Source organism: Cibotium barometz, chromosome 9 (genome assembly GCF_041138505.1).
Source record: "Cibotium barometz isolate CiBa-2024 chromosome 9, ASM4113850v1, whole genome shotgun sequence".
Classification (NCBI taxonomy): domain Eukaryota; kingdom Viridiplantae; phylum Streptophyta; class Polypodiopsida; order Cyatheales; family Cibotiaceae; genus Cibotium; species Cibotium barometz.
The window spans coordinates 10,969,362-10,987,192 of NC_141054.1; the positions used below are offsets into that span (position 1 = coordinate 10,969,362).

The following is a 17,831-nucleotide window of genomic DNA, read 5'->3' on the forward strand; positions in this document are numbered from 1 at the left end:
TGGATGTCACTATGGAAAATGCCAATGTTCAAGAGAATGTCAATATCAGTGTGGAGGAGAATGCCACTGTGGAGGATGCTCTTAATATAGACCCAGTTGTGGATGTCACTATGGAAAATGCCACTTTTCACGAGAATGTCAATGTCGGTGTGGAGGAGAATGCCACTATGGAGGAGGCTGTTAACATAGACACAGCTATGGATGCCACTGTGGAGGAGGCTGTTAACATAGACATAGCTATGGATGTCACTGTGGAAAATGCTAGTGTTCAGGAGAATGTCAATGTCAGTGTGGAGGAGGATAATAGCCATCGTGGAGGAGGATAATAGCCATCGTGGTGCCAATGCCAATGTTGGGGGACAATGTGGCTGTGGAACAAAACAATGCCAGTGTGGAGGAGTAGTAGAACAGGACAATGTGAGTTTAAGAAATGACACTGTGGAATAGGACAATGCCAGTGTGGAGGAGGATGTTAACATGGAAACAGAACAGGACAATATCCTTGCAGAGCAAGGGCCATGTCAGGTTATATGTACGCCCTTGCGTGTGAAGAATCGATGCATATTGCTTGATGTCAATGGTCTGCTAGTGAAGGTATAGAATAACATATAATTGGGGAGTCCCTCAAACATGGATTGATGGTAAAGTATCCAGTCTATACCACATCATCATCCCCCCAAAGAAGGATAGAAAGCCTCAGTTTCAATATGTTGTAAGGCATGATGCTCTCAGATTCCTCTCTGCAGTTGCGGGGCACACTTTCATGTTGCCTTATATGGACTAGTATGGTCAAGGGTAACCTATATTATGCAGTGTTGAAGGCATGTTTCCTTGAACTACAAAGATCCTTTTTTGTGGATATTTTGCCACAAGAGAGATGCCAGGCTGCACCATTCACCTTCAGAGATGTGACAGGTATCCCCATCTCTGATTCCACAAACAAACCAATATTTTTGAAGGTGATTAAGGATGACTTCTTGTTATGGCACCCACGGTTTTCTGCCCCAAGACACTTTGTTGATCGATGACACATGGTACAAAAGCATGAAGAACCCCTAGGAATATTGTATATGTCCACCCTCATTTGAATCGAAGGATGAATCTCAAGAGCCAGAATTCTTGACAAGGACCTTGTTTCCATGGATGGTCAAGTGGAGGTGCGCTAAGGATCCCTGGCATTATGCATGAGATAACATGATGTATAATCCTAAGGATAATGTATCTGCTACTGTCATCGAATACTATGAACGCTCGCGAAGGCAATGAAATATGCAAGCACTAACCAAGCACTACATTGGAGGCTTTTTGTATATACCCCCATTATCCTTTTTGTATACACCCTCATTGTTGTAATAGCCATTAACTTGAAACTGGCAAAGTTATTATATGATTTATGGCTCAATTTGAATTGAATCTTGTTTTGTCTATGCTATTTTTTCTTGCTTAATCCTTGGTTTTGTGTCTTGTGCACTGTGTTGTGCTGTATAGTACCAATGGTATATAGCACAACCAGACTGAACTTAGATTGAGAGGGGCATTGTGTTGTGTTGTATAGTACAGGAATTGTGCTATATAGCACAACTAGACATGGTGAACTTAGCCTATGAGAGGGGTAATGTGTTGTGTTGTATAGTACAGGAGTTGTGCTATATAGCACAACTAGACATGGTGAACTTAGATTGAGAGGGGCATTGTGTTGTGCTGTATAGTATAGGAATTGTTCTATATAGCACAACTAGACATGGTGAACTTAGGGTGAGAGGGATATTGTGTTGTGCTGTATAATACAAGAACTGTGCTAGCACTAGACATGGTGAACTTAGGGGGTGAGAGGGAAAATGTGTTGTGCTGTGCTATATAGCATAACCAGACATGGTGAACTTAGGGTGAGAGGGGTAAGGTGTTGTGCTATATAGTACAGGAATTGTGCTATATAGCACAACTAGACATGGTGAACTTAGAGTGAGAGGGGCAATGTGTTGTACTGTATAATACATAAATTGTGCTATATAGCATAACCAGAGATGGTGAACTTAGGGTGAGAGGGGAAATGTGTTGTGCTGTGCTATATAGCATAACCAGAGATGGTGAACTTAGGGTGAGAGGGGAAATGTGTTGTGCTGTATAGTACAGGAATTGTGCTATATAGCAATATTAGACTTTACAAAGGTTTTGCTAATGCAACCTCCACAAATCAGATTTAAGAAATAACTTGCATACAAATTAGATTTAAGAAATGACCTGCATACAAATCATATTTAACAAATCAGGTTTAAGAAATGAGAATCTGCATACATATTTGATTGCACATGAGACTCGCTCTCATACGGAATGGCATTGTAAATGGACTTGTGAAGTTGAGGGGATAAATAATACATCTTAGAGGCAGCATCCACAAGGGGCATGTCAAACTTGATTGACCTAACTAGGTGAGAATATGTGTGGCTCACACCCTTGTCATCGAGAAATTTGTAGTGATTGGGATTCTCCATTTGCTGCTTATAATAAAGACCTGTGACAACATATGTGCCTCTAGCGCACTTGTTTTTCCAAGTGTCCTTAAGAACCTTCTCTGTCTTCCACCTTGCTTTTACACATTTCAGCACTTAGAAATCTACTCCTTCTACGTTATTAGCCTTTGCATTGACTGCATAGTTGTCTCCCTCGACAAGAAGTTGGCCAGGCATATCTAATGATCCCTCAAACATGGGTCTCTCATCTTCAAACTCAGCCACCCTATCTAGTATATTGATTGGTTCTTGCATATCTTCCATGTCCAACGTTATAGGCTTGAGAACAATATGTGACCATTCCTAGACATACGACTTGTTAGAGCATGATCTCCAATGGCCAGCTATACATGCATTGCAGAAATGCACATCCCCATGCATTAGAACTGTCCACATCATCTGCACTTACTAACCAAAACTTTCGGTGAATCTGGGGACCATTGCTAGTACTGTAGGCATATGAGCTACTTTCACCATGAGACATAATTTCTGTTAAGAAAGCTACAATGTCAGTAGCATTTTGAAGAACTACACCATAAGACTTGAGTTGTTCGTGTGTTAATGTCCTCTTCACTACTGCACCAGCACCATCATGTTCTCCCTTGCCATGGCCTGAAGAAAAAAAATTCCAAGTCATCTCCACACCTGTCAGTTTGCAAAAGCATTAGGGGGCATTTGGACATATTTTGGGCCTTTTACTAATGAAAGTAATTATTTTAGCAACGGACCAATAGGAATAGAGGATTGTGCACATTTGGTCTCCTTTGAATGTAGGGAGGGAGACTAGGCTATAGGGAGGGGGACTAGACTTTCAATACTAATAATTACACTTGTCCCTTTAAAAAAGTAGGGGGTTTAGGGTAGGTATGGTCCCACCATTTTTGTGGCTCAAAAAAACCTTAAAATTTTGAAATTTTTGAGATCCCCCCAAAACTCACATTTCCCCCCAAAAACCCATCTCAAATTTCATTGTAGTCAAAAATTTCATTTTCAAGTCCGCTTTCCCCCTTGAACGTCCAAATTAAACTCTTCCTCCCTTTCTCTTCCATCTCTATCTCATTTGCCCAACCCTAATGAAACCATCAAAGCCCAAAACCTTAAACTTTCTCCTCCATCTTAATCTCCCTCCTTTCTCGGAGCTCCATCTCTTTTATTTTCAAGGCTCCCGTAAAACCCTAGTCTGCACATCTCTTTCCTTTTTACTCTAAACATAACCTTTCTACTCTAGCTTCCAAGAAGATATGGCCACACCAAGAAGACCAAAAGACGAGGTTGAGGAGATATCCTTGCATAACAAGAAGGACAATGATGGTGCTTGGGTGGGAGAGGCATTTCGTAAGAGTGCTTGGGTTTATCTATAGCCTGCTGCAATCGGGCCTCACCGAGTTCGACGTCGAAATGTACTGGAGCACCATTGGAAAGGTCCTTTACAAGGCTTCAAGAAGGCAAGCAATGGAAGACTAGTGGCCATGGTACAACATGTTTACACAACACGAGATATCCATCTTCACCAACAAACTTGATTTCCATACAATTGTAAGTATCGCAGGTAGGGCCATGTGAGATTTTCTCACAGAGGTGTTTCAATCTAAGTCAAATTATTTCTTGTTTGCAGATATTTTTCCTTCAAACATGGTAGAGGAGCAGCCATTGGAAAGCCTTACCGAAACATTTCAAGCATTGCATATGCAGACATTGGTCAGGTAATGTTTTCTTATAAAACAAGTGCAGAACTTCTTAAGGAAAAGGTCTTCTTTTATCGGCACTCCTATATTTGGTGCCAAAGCAGGACGGTGGGTTTGGTAATAAGCTACAGATAATCACATCTCCACCCCTATCTTCTATAGAATGGCCAATTCCAGATGCTTGGACTGTAATGGTCATCATGAACTCAAAGATGCTTTGTGATATACAAGGGTCTTTAAAGTTTGCAAAGCCCTCTCGATCTGTGAGTCTTAGTTGGGTATGCCCAATACATCATTTTGCCAAGATGTTCAATCAATTTTGTTTCTCACAAACACCTACCATGTTTGTGTGCAAGAAGGTATTAGGTGATGACATGGTAGCCTTGCTTGGAGACCAGTGGAGGACTGTAGAAGGGATACATAAGGATGACACATTCAAGTGCAATATAGTAGAATCTAGTGTCTCATTTTGGTATCTCAACGCTCATGCCACACTACACATACGCTTCTATTATGAGCAGTGGATGAAAAAGAATAGTTGTTGGGTCCCAATGCAGGCAGATAAACAAGTTGTTTTGCCTCTCAATATATGCGTTCAGTTGCCCAGTGGTGCAGTGGAAGTTATAGGTGCAAGTAGACATTGGAGCCTCCTAAATACTAGAGAGCACCTCAATATCATGGGAGGTGAGGATATTAGCAGAGCACAATTCAAGGTGAACAATAGGAAGATTCGAAAACGACTAGAGCCAAAGACCTTGGTAGATCCCGATTGGGATGTTGATGGTATATCGCTCAATTAATGGGGATTTTGAATTTTGTGAATTTTGAAGCTACTTCAAGTATGTTAATTTTGTAAAGGCCTTGCCCTCAAAAAAGTGTACTGAGCAATGAATTTTTGTCTTGTAACAGCTATGAATTTATATTTTTATATTAAAGTTATAACTCAACAAATTTACTCTAAATCTCTCTTGTATGTGCACAATAATGGTTAGCTCAGTGTAGGTACTAGGGTTCCTATTCCAAAACTATTCCAAATCTGTGTGCCACTAAACTATTCCAAAATAGTTTAGTGGCACACAGATTTACAGCACATGGTTTTTATTAAACAAGCAGACCAGTGCCCTCTGAAATTGAGAAAGTAAACAAAAAATATAAGAAACCTAACACAGGAAACTAATAACTTAAATTCCATCAACAGCTTGAAATCCAAAGAAAATACATACTTCTCTATATATGGCAGCACAACAAAGCAGGTACAAAGACTAACTCCCTGGAAATAAGGAGCAAAGTCCTCGTCAGACCTCGATGGGTCAATTGGGATAGTTGATACCAAAGGATCACAAATATATACTTGCTTTGCTTGGTCTGGCAAAAGCTCTTTCAACAGTACCCTACAGATTGAATTAAAAACATTAGGAAAGGGAAAAAGAAATCAAAATAAGAAAGCATTAAAAAAAGGCGAAGAGTACACACCTTAAACAAGTAAGCAAAATACTGTCATTGATCTCTCTATTCTTTTCAACGAGCATATATGGAGGTACTCAGGCTCCTGCTCGGCGCTGTATGAGACATTGCATATAATCTGACCAAGCACCACCTTAAGTCTGTCGTTATTCTCTCCCTCCAACTTTAGAAGGTTTCTTGCCAAATCATCCCTATCGACATTCTCTTCTAATGTCTTCTTTCCTTTCAGATCTGCCCCTTTACAAGCCTCTTAAGCCCTTGTGGACCTGTTGTTGTCACCTCTTCCATAACCACCAAGCCCTATTCCTCTTCAAAAAGCAAGAGGAATGGAGAGGATTTTTGCTGCCTTCCTATCCCTGAATGGTAGAGGTCGCATGAACTTATCATACCTATACCTAACTCTGCTTACTAATGTCATGTCCTTGTCCATTAGTGTGACCCTCCTGGCATGGGCAACACAAATGTTACTATCATTTAATAAGTCTATAAGAAAGTCCTCGCATGACTCTTGAAGACATGTGACAGCGCTACTCTGCCATTTACAGTAACCTTTCCACTTTATTCTATCGCTTATGGATCTGACAATCCTCAAGAAAGGAGCTTTGGGGATGAGGAGATTGACAACTGCCTATGCCTTCCTTATCTCCGCAAACTTTTTTTTGCCTTTGCAAAGTAACCCTGGCCTTTGAAATGTTCCTGTTGTTTGCTGGTACTAGGTTTGACATCAGGAAGCATAGGTTCACTTAAGACGTCCTTTGGAATTTTCTCTGGAATATCTGGAACTAGAACTAGATCGGGCGCTGGATCTGGCTTTGGCACTGAAACTCTCCTGACAATCTGTTTTTTTTGTGCATGCCATTACAGCACTAGAAAAGAGAAGGCAGAGTAATTAGCCAAGTCACACGACCACCGTCCACCACGCGATAAGGGGAATCCAAATCTGGACCAACGTTCTTTTCGCACAGTGAACGAAACAAGAACTTATAAATAAATTTTTCAGACCCGTCCACGGAGCAATATTTCAATTTGAAAACATGGAGAATAGATATATCGCACCATGAACTAAATCTCTCACGGAGCGATATGTCGATTCGATTTCACATGGAGAATAGCCATATCGCACCGTGAATGAAATCAGCGAAAGAAAAGGGGAAGTGTTAAGGCTTTATTATGTAATTCTTAGACCTTAGTCAAAGGGCTTGGGGGTTAGTTACGTGTGGATGTACCCTTTGGGATCTGAACCGAGTAGTTATTACCCTGATAGTTGTATCTAGCGAATAGAGGGATGGAACGTTGATTCTGATCGCTAAATGAATGAAGGAGAAGTTCTTCTATGTCTTTGCTCAGTGTTTATTATGTCTTTCTTGATGTTTGTGCAATCATTATGCTGTCACGATGGATCAGAGTCTGCGCTCTGATGTGCTCTGAGTGGTGTTGAGAGATGTATTATTTATTAATGCCTTGTACAGAACCTTTTAGAGGGCCATGTACACATTGGCGATCCTGCGGGTTCGAATGCCCTGAGATCTGGGAGGATATGACTTATTCAGAGGACCGCTAGCCTTGGATGTCTGAAGATAATTCGGGGAATTCAAGAAGATATTATACAAGGTCAAGGTCCAGAGATGCTGACGCTGCTTTAACAGGCAGAAATGATGATGAAGAAGGTGATGATTATGATTTAGATTATGAAGTTCCTCCGGGAACAAGTGTAGCATTGGAAACTGTTTTGGAAGAAGATGTAGAGGAGGAAACATTGGATCAAGAAGCAGAGGATATTGATGAGATGAGGAAGAAGTACATGATCAGTTTGTGGATGCTATTCAAGGAGAAGGGATTCCGACAGGTTCGGTACAATCTGAATCTGAATCTGATTTGGGTATTCCAAATTTAAATAATGATTCAAATGCTAATGCAGAAGCAGGAAGTGTTGAGGATGCTCAAAATCCACCAGTATTCTCAAGCACTTTCAGAACATTTCTTGGGGGAACCTTGTTGAATAGAGTTATTAGGGGAAGTAGTAGGAGAAGGTTGCAGTTTGAACCATTACCAGTCTTAGCAAGGAGGCCAGTTAGAGGGGCAGCAATGAATCCTCAAAATCCACCAGCACAGAACCCAAAGGTGAGATCAGCAAAGTTCAGGGGAAAACCCAAGGAGGACCCTGATTGCCATATAGCCCAATTCCAAACAAGGTGGGAGGCTAGTGGCTATGACACACTTTATGGGGGAGAGGTGAAGAAGAGGCAGTTTGCTGCTACCTTAGAAGGCTCAGCAATGGATTGGTTTAGCCAGTATGGTTTGGGACATTTTGGAAACTTTGATGCTTTGAGAGATAGTTTTCTTGCCAGGTTCAGAAGGGAGAAAATAGCAAATGACATCATAAATAAAATTAAAGATCTTCAACAAAAAGAAATGCTAGTAGAGGACTATGCTCAGAAGTTTAGGGTTCTCTCTCGAAGATTGGGGAAGGAGCAGATAGGCTTTCCAATGAGATGTTAGCTTCTTATTTCCTGAATGGATTAAGGAAGACAATCAGATCAGCAGTGGCTAATGTAGACATTGCTGCAAGTTTTGATGCTTTGGTGCAAGAAGCAGCAGTAAGAGTAGAAAAGAGGTTGGGTGTTATTAAGAAGAAGCAAAAGAAAAAGAGTTCTGATTCAGACCTAGAATCTGACTGTGATGGATACACAGACTCAGAGAGCTCTAATGAGAATTCAGAATATAATAGTGACTCAGATTCAGATGATGAATCAACTAGCCAATAAAGGAAAAAGAAGAAGAAATCTTCAAAGTCCAAAGATAAGGGCAAAAAGAAGAAGAAAGGATTGGATGATGAAAAACTGTTAAAGAGGCTTAAAGCATTGAAGTATGCCTTAGTATTAACAAATGATAGACCAGTGTGTCAGATATACTCAAAGGAAGGACATTTAGCAACCAATTGCTGGTATAACCCAAATTTCAGAGGAAGAGTTCCCCTTGGTGTACAAAGGTCAAAGCAGCAGCAGAACGAAACTTCGTCTAATCAAGTTTTCCCTGCTCAAGCTAGAGGACCAAATAGATAGTTCAGATCACAGCCTAGACAAACATGGCAATCAGATTTTAGAGGAGAATTGAAGTGCACTTACTGTGACAAAGAGGGTCATAGAGACAGGGTCCAGCTTGTGAGTTATGGTGTAAGCATAGGATAGAGAGGGGTATCCCAATTGTAAGGTACCCTATAGCAGATCAAAATCAGAGAGGAAAGATGCAGCAAAGCCAACAAATAACACAATTAAATGCAGTAATAGTGATAGAGGACTAGTTTCAGAGTAACTCTGATATGGTTGAGAATGTTGCTTGTGATTGTTCTGGATGTGTAGTCCATGCAAATGATAAGGATAAGAAACAACAGGTTCCTGCCTTGGCAGTGACAAGAGCTGCAAAGTTGAATAAAGGTCCAATTCAATGGGCAGATCAGGAGAAAGTTAGAAGCAAGGTTCAGAGGAAGTTGGACAAGAAGAAGCCAGCTTTGGAAGAGCTAATGTTAGAACAAATTGAAGGGGTTTGTGAAGAACAAGGACAGGACAAAGGAGAATAAATTTCTAAGGTTGACTCACTCTATGAAGCTCTGTTACATTCAGAAATTCAGATTTCTCTTGACCAATTGCTGACATTAGTACCAAGGTTCAGAGATTTGCTCTTTCAAAGAATTCTTTAGAGAAAAGGTGTTGATTCACCTCAAAGTAATTTTTTAATGAGTAATATTGTTCAGGTGGAAGATGATTTCAAAGTTCCTGCCATATCAGTCAAATATCAGGGCCAGCCCATACATGGAGTTCTTTTGGATGGTGGATCGGGAGTTAATATACTTCCTGAGTCAGTTTACATTCAATTTGGGAGCCAAAAGTTGCATCCAGCACCTTTTCAGGTAAAAATGGCTGATCAGAGGAGATTACAACCTTTAGGTTTGCTAAAAAACCAGGAGATCTTCATTGCAGGATTGAAGTTTATGGTCAACTTTGTAGTACTCATGATGCAATCAGGGAACTTGGCTTACCCAATGCTCCTTGGAAGACCTTGGTTCAGGCAGGCTAAGTTATAGCAAGATTGGGGAGCTAATATGATGATCTTGAAACAGGGGAACCAGAAACAGACTTTACCCATGACATCTACTATATTTATGCCAAAGGAGCAAAGAGCTTTGTGGGCACAAGGCATACACCTGCTGGCAGATGAAGTAGAAGATGATGAAGAAGAGGAATATTTGAAGGCCAATCCAGCAGTTGTCCCAGTGTTTGATATAAATGTGATGACTATTTTGGGAGATTATGAGGATTGTTTTGCTGTAGCTGCAGAAGAGGAAAGAGACCAGCAATTACAGGATATTCAAACAGGGACTGAGATGACTAAGGAACAGTTCAGAGTTCTACAGGAATCAGAGCTGTCAAAGTCAGAGGAGATGCAGAATGATCTATCAACAGATCAGGCTATTGCAATAGCAGAGCAAAGATATGAAAACAGTATGAAGAAATCAGCTAGAGTTATGGAGGATGATTTGAATGAATGGAATTTGGGAACAGAGAATGACCCTAAAGTTGTCAAAATTAGTGTTCATGTGGAAGGAGAATTGAAAGACAACCTTTTGAAATTATTAATGGAATACAAGGATATTTTTGCATGGGAATATTCAGATATGAAGGGGATTGATCCTGCATTTTATTCCCATAGGATTAATTTGAAGCAAGATGCTAAGCCTGTTATCCAACAGAGGTATAGAATGAATCCCAATTATGCAAAGCAGGTTAAAGATGAAATTGACAAGCTGCTCAGGGTGGGATTCATTAAGCCTGTACATGAAGCAACATGGCTATCTCCAATTGTAGTAGTCCCCAAGAAAAATGGAAGAATCAGAGTTTGTGTGGATTATAGAAAACTCAATGCAGCCACCATCATAGATCCTTTTCCATTACCTTTTGCAGATACTCTGCTAGATTCAGTTTTGCAGGGCATCAAATGTATAGTTTTCTGGATGGGTTCTCAGGATATAATCAAATCAGGATGCACCCTGATGATGAACACAAAACAGCCTTCATTACAGAGTGGGGAGCATTTGTGTTCACAGTAATGAGCTTTGGATTAAAAAATGGACCACCAGCTTTCTCAGAGGTGGCAAGTAGAGTGTTTGAGCCCTATTTGTCTTCTTTTATGAGGGTATTTATGGATGATTTCTGTGTGTTTGGATCCAAAGAGATGCATTTGGAGCACTTGAGGAAAGGTTTTGAGAGATGCAGGAAGTATGGTATGTCATTGAATCCATACAAATGTGCAATTGCAGTTAAAAGAGGAGTTTTGTTGGGCCACATAATTTCAGAGAAAGGTATACAAGTGGATCCAAGAAAAATTCAGAGCATCATAAAGTCCAAGAGCCCAGTGAATCTGAAGGAAACATCTAGGTTTGTGGGTCATATCAAGTGGCATAGCAGACATTTAAGATATTTGTCAGATGTATGTGCACCCTTGTCACATTTAACCAAGAAAGGAGTAGAATTCAGGTGGTCAGAGGCCCAAGAAAAGGCATTTCAGACTTTAAAGAAGATGATGGTGGTAGCTCCAATTTTGCAGCCTCTTGATTGGTCTTTACCATTCCATGTATTTGTTGATGCTTCAGACATTTCAGTAGGAGCTGTTCTTATGCAGGCAAAAATCAAGAATTGGTTCAGACCTGTCTATTATGCAAGTAGAATGCTTACTTCAGCTGAGAGGAATTACTCAGTTACAGAGAGAGAAGCTTTGGGCATGGTGTTCTCTTTACAGAAATTCTGACATTATCTCTTGGCTAACAAAGTCTTCTTCCATGTTGATCATCAAGTTCTGTTATTTCTTATGAAGAAACCACAGTTGACAGGAAGGTTAGCAAGATGGATGTTGTTGTTGCAAGAATTTGACTTTGTGATAGTACATACTCCAGGGAATCAGCATGCTGTTGGCAGATTATTTAAGCAGACTTGAAAGTAAAGAAGATGTTGCAGGAGTTAATGATTATTTCCCTGACTCTGATCTGTTTGTTGTTCAGAGCTAGAGCTCTGACTCCTTTTATGTGATCAAATGTTGCTGTTTCTCCACTGATGGATTGTTACCAGAAGAGATAAGTGTGGATCTCAGAAAAGGAAGTTTGTGCTGAAAAGCAAACCATTTTTAGTCATTGCTGGAGCATTGTATAGAAAGGGGATAGATCAGATAATAAGAAGATTTGTTCCTGATTTTGAACAAGCAATAGTGTACAAGAGGCACATGCAGGGTTTTCTGGAGGTCATTTCTCAGGGGAAATAACAGGAAAGAAGATTTTATAATCAGGTTTATGGTGGCCAACAGTTTTGAAGGATGCTCACACATATGCCAAGGAATGTTTGGTTTGTTAGCAAGTGGGCCAACCCAATTCTAAAGATAGGATGTCAGACCACCCTGTGCTACCTTTAGATCCATTTCAGAAATGGGGATTAGATTTTGTGGGTCCTATTAAGCCAAAAATCAAGACAGGTAAGAGTTATGTTCTGGTGGGTGGCTACAGATTACTGTACTAAATGGGTGGAAGCAGTGGCTCTCAGAGACAATAAAGCAGCTAGTGTGGCCAAATTCTTGTATAGTAACATCATGACAAGGTTTGGATGTCCCATTGAGCTTGTCAATGATCAGGGAACACACTTCTTGAATGATGTTATCAGAGAGCTGACTCAAACCCATATGATTTTGCATAAGAAGTCCACTCCCTATCATCCTCAGGCAAATGGACAGGCGGAGAGTTCAAACAAAATCTTACTTAAAATCATCAAGAAGATTGTTCAGGATAACAAGTCTGATTGGGATATGAAATTGGACTCAGCTTTATGGTCATTTCGAATAGCTTTTAAAGTAACCACCACTGGAATGACTCCTTTTAGGCTTGTTTATGGGTTAGAAGCAGTAGTACCCATGGAGTTTGTGGTGCCTAGCTTGAGAATTGCTGCAGAAAGCAGACTCCCACTCAGAGAATCTCTGATGTATAGACAGCACAATCTGAATCAGTTGGAGGAAGACAGAGCAATGAGTTCTTATGTTTCAGAGACTTCAAAAAAGGAGACGAGCTTGGGTAAATAGGAATGTCAAGTTTAAAGTCTTCAAAGTGGGAGATTGGGTCATGCTTTACAATTCCAAGTTAGGGCCACACCCAGGGAAGTTGAGGCTCAGGTACATTGGGCCCTACAGAATTGAAAAAGACTTAGGGCAAGGAACCTTCATGCTTTCAGATGCCTTTGGAACATTGGTACCAAAGGGGGTAAATGGGTTTAGACTTAAGCCATTTGTGGGCACTCCCCCTGTAGTTCAGAGTACATGTTCAGATCAGGGCGGAGTAAAAGATTAGAGAACAGAGGAAATTCAGAGCTTGTGTGTGGATCAGAGTCCGCTTGGATTTTTAAATTTGAACGGTGGGGAATACATTTCGTACGAGTCGGCTGTCAATTGGCTTGATTTAACTTTTTGTCCGACATTATTTGCGGTAATGGCCGACGTGATGCATGAGAATCCCTCAGTGAGGGGACAGCATGCACGAATTCATCCTGTCCGTTCTAGCAGTGTATGGAAGGGGAGATTGCGAGAGGTGACATCTGCGTTTCTGAGGTGTCCATTCCAGAAGCCTCATTGTGCTGTGTACTGTGCGCCTCATTCTTCTTCTCTTTGTTCGCCTTATTCCCTGCTCACATGCCCCGTAGTTCTACCACTAGGCCGAACCTTCTTGCTCTGAATACAGTTAGACAGAGGTTAGCCATGGTGAAGGGTAAGCAGCCTATGCAGCAAGGGTGACCTAAGGCGGAGACCACATCAGTTCGGCGGTCCCTGCGAGAGCATTCAGCGCCAAGCAAAGAAGTGGAGCAGTGTTTTAGCTCGGATTCCAAAGAGATGGAGCAACAGGAGGAGACTTCTATGAAGGATATTTCTACTGCTGTGGTGGGTAGCCTGATGGAGAATTTTGCACCTTTTAAGTACAGCATGGATTTGGAGAATAACGCAAACATTCAGTGGCTTACTTCAATTGGGTTGATCAAGTATGCAAAGTTAGCCTGGGCTGAGTGGCAAGACAATATATATGCTCCCACACAGCTAGCTTTGCTGAGAAAGATAGAGGGAGTACTCAAAGGAGGTACAAGGATAACCCCAGCTCTGATTTCTCAGGTATTTGAATTACCTTTCAACCCAGGTTTTGAAGCTTTGAATTTAGTTTCTGATGCGGATATGGAGATTATTATCATTTGAAGATAGTAGAAGCCGCCAAGAAGCAGGAATTGCGATGGTTTATGGAGCGTGTTCTTTTACTCCAGAAGGTTGATTATATGTCAAAAGAATCTTATACCCCTTTAGCTGCAGCAGAGGTAGGAGTAGATGTGGATTAGGCCACTGTGGTACATCAAAGGATTATGATTGAAGTGGGAGAGAAGGATAAAAGGAGAGCAGTTAGTAAGAGCAGGTTAGGCTTTTTCCTTAAGGCCTTATTTGATTATGACTCTTTTCAAACAGCTATACCTGCAAAGCCTGTGGACCCTAGACTTTCTTCACATACAGTGGCTCTGACTCTAAAGAGGAAAATTAGGGATAGACAGTTGACAGAGGAGGAGCAGAAAACAGTAGGGTGTCTCTTGGAGGCAAGTTATAGTTTGGAAGAGGCTACAACTTCTGTGTTGCAGTCTGGGATAGATGATGATGATGAACCATTTTTAGGGACAAAAGTCTCTGGGATAGGGCAATCTCCAACTCTTTCTCAAACCAAGTTGGCGAAGAAGATGCAGTTGAGTGAAAAGGAACATGTGGCAGGAGGTAGCAAAAGATCTGATCTTTTGAAGATGCAAGGGATGCCTTCGAAGGTGACTCCGTTGGCAGCTAAATCTGGTTCAGAGCAGTCTTGGACTGTCACTTCAAAAAATGTGGGAGATACTCTTGAAGTTCTGAAGAAGTTTTGTCTGCAGAGCAAGTTGAAAAGATTAGGGAATATCAAAATAGAGCTTACGCGAAAGAACAGTTGCAGAAGGCTAATGATCAATTTAGACAAATGCTTGTAGAAAAAGCTCAAGAAGTTGAATTGTTACAGAATCAGATTAAAACTCTGAATGCTGACATGGCTGAGTTGAAAGTTTCTTCAGCTAAGGAGATCTCTGAACAGACTAGTCAGTTGGTTAAGAATAGATTGTCTCTGAAGTTGTTTGAAGAATGGACAACATCTTTGAAGGATAGTGTAGAGTCAGAGATGCAAAGACTTCTTGAAAGACAGGTGGAGCTTGAAATAGAGAATAGGATGCTTCTAAATAGATTGGAACCCTTAGAACAGATGAAGGAGCAAATATTAAGTGAGCATGAAGAACTGTCTGTAGGAGGTGTTCTGGTCTCTGAAGCAGATGTGGGGAGAATCAAATTAGAAATGATTCAACAGGGATCAGTGATATGGAAAGAGATCAGAGAAAGAATTGGGCAGTTTGTTTTTAAGCCTTATCAGAACCTCAAAGGCGTTGTGAACACAATGGAGCAAGAGGTGAATTTGAAGCGCATTGCTCAACTGGAAGCTGAGGTGGTACAGCTTGTAGCTGAAAAGTCCAAATTTCAGAGCAAGGTGGATGAAACAGAGGATATGTTGGAATATAAGACGCCGAGTGGTTTTGCGCTGAAAAGCACAATCAGACCAGTGGAGTCTCATATGATGGGGATAGAAAGTACAAGTTCTAATCCTTTTAAGCTTGTTAAGTTGAAATCGTCTGCAGGGAAGCTGAAGAAGATTAGAGCCCTTTTCTAGACACATGAAGAAGGAGTAGGTGCTGCTGAAGGACAAACATCTAGAGCTGTTCAGACAAAGAGCTCTGATGAGCACGTGGGCTTGCTGATGGGTATGGATAAAGCTTTACCAGATGATGAAGACCCTGAGGCGGTGATCAACATTGCAAAGGAGGTTCAAATGGATGTGGAAGCACATCAAGAGCAGGTCTTAGAGATTCAAACTGACCAACCGGGTCAGGCATAGTGATGCTCGGAATGTTTCCACAGTGTTTTTCAACACTACTAAAAAAAAACAGACAAACACTAGGCATTTTCTTTTTAGGGAAATTTTATTTTGTTCTAGACACTCTCTCTACATGATCAGAAGTCTACTGTAGAACTCAGATTTTGTTGATCAGGGATTGATGGGTTCAGGTCAAATTTTTGGGAAAAATTTAGCCACTAGCCTGTGCCAAGTGTTAAGGCTTTATTATGTAATTCTTAGACCTTAGTCAAAGGGCTTGGGGGTTAGTTACATGTGGATGTACCCTTTGGGATCTGAACCGAGTAGTTATTACCCTGACAGTTGTATCTAGGGAATAGAGGGATGGAACGTTGATTCTGATCGCTAATGAATGAAGGAGAAGTTCTACTATGTCTTTGCTCAGTGTTTATTATGTCTTTCTTGATGTTTGTGCAATCATTATGTTGTCACAATGGATCAGAGTCTGCGCTCTAATGTGCTCTGAGTGGTGTTGAGAGATGTATTATTTATTAATGCCTTGTACAGAATCTTTTAGAGGGCCATGTACAGGAAGAGAGAGAAAAACTTACAGGCGCTTGAAACAAGGGCTGGGATGGATTGATTCAACGAGCTGCACGAGCAAAGTGTGGAGAAACACAATTGGAAAAAATCGTGAAAAAAACCGTGGAAGAAAAGCATGGAAAAGAAAATATTCCTCCTTTTTATAGAGCAAAACGCAATCATGCGTTGACTAAGATGGTGCGAGTTTTTTTCTGCTTTTCTCTATGCTCAAAATTTTCTCGCTTTCCATACCATCCACGATGCGTCCACAGTGCGAGTCATTCAAGGCCATACCATCCACGGTGCGATAGGTGCATTCCGGCATCGTTTCTTTTTCCTTATCGCAGGGTGAACGGATTCCACCCAGACATTTCATTCAAGGTTGGTCACTAAATCGAGGCTACATCGATATTACTACAATGTCATTCTGTAGTCGTATTTTTTGATCAATGGGTAATCGATGGAATTATCAATGGAACTGGTGTTTTGAGCCTTTTTTGGCGGGGAGGGTGTAAAATACGAGGGAAGTGGTAGAATATCTTATTATTCATTTGGATTAATTAAAGGAATTATCCCACTACTATTACTAGCAGTTGTCGCTTCTCCAGTTACTTAAGAAAGGCTCCAATTTGTGTTCATTTCTTCTGACTACTCCTCATCTTCTCCGAATCAGAGAAGCGATCGAGGTTAAGGGTTCTCACTTGTACAATGCTACAGATGATGTGGATGATTTAGGAGGAGACGAACCTAGCGCCATAGAGCATCTCTTTGATCTTCTAAGGAGGGCAGGGCAGGAGAAATCCCTTTGCCATGTAGAGCCTGTGTTCAATGTTCCTTTCAGTCTAGAGGAGATTATCAAGGACATGGCAAAGGACATCCCTGAGTGAAGGGAGAGTTGACATGGCAAAGGACATCCCTGAAGGGAGAGTAGACAGACTATTACAGGTTGGTCGGTGAAGGGACTGTCTCTTATGGGTCCATTACGTATGTCCACATTTCAAGCCTCCTCTCACAGTCACATCGTCTTAGAATTCAAGCATGTCGAAGAGGTGGGACACTTACTCAGATGATCAACCTATCAAGATTTATGTCTACATGTGCCCAGTGCATGGTAGAAAATGCAGGTTACTAGAATATCATTTTGGGTTTGTTGCCTATCTCTTTCTTCATGCTGATAAGGAGGATTACACGAAAGAGGAGCTCAAAGGAAGGACTGATAAATCAGAACAGTCTGCAGAAGAAGTGCTCAGTCTGCAGAAGTGCTCAGTCCGAGAAGGAGGAGGAACTTCTCAGCACAAATTTTGATGTGGTAGAATTTAAGGCCTCCACCATCGTTGTTTGATGAAGGAACATCATCCATCCATGGGGAGTGATTGACGTCCAATTTTATCATGCCTGGGCTACCGTCCTTCCTAATTAAAGGGAAGTATTACCTCCTCCTCTCCCACATTCAAAAACTTTACAATTTTAGAGAGGATTATTGTCTTGCTATAATAGCAGACAGTTGTGAAGCTGCGTCCGGTGTTCTCGATGTAGAGAATGAGCATAAGGATGAATTTCTTGCATTGGACACAGAAGTGATAGAAAACTTCTTAGAGGCCCCAAAAGCAATGT

General features: G+C 41.1%; 1 pseudogene; it reads right to left on the minus strand.

The window, feature by feature from the left end:
* Window positions 1-2,258: 2,258 nt before the first annotated feature.
* LOC147635260 (uncharacterized) lies at window positions 2,259-2,891 on the minus strand (annotated as a pseudogene).
* Between the last annotated feature and the right edge of the window lie 14,940 nt (window positions 2,892-17,831).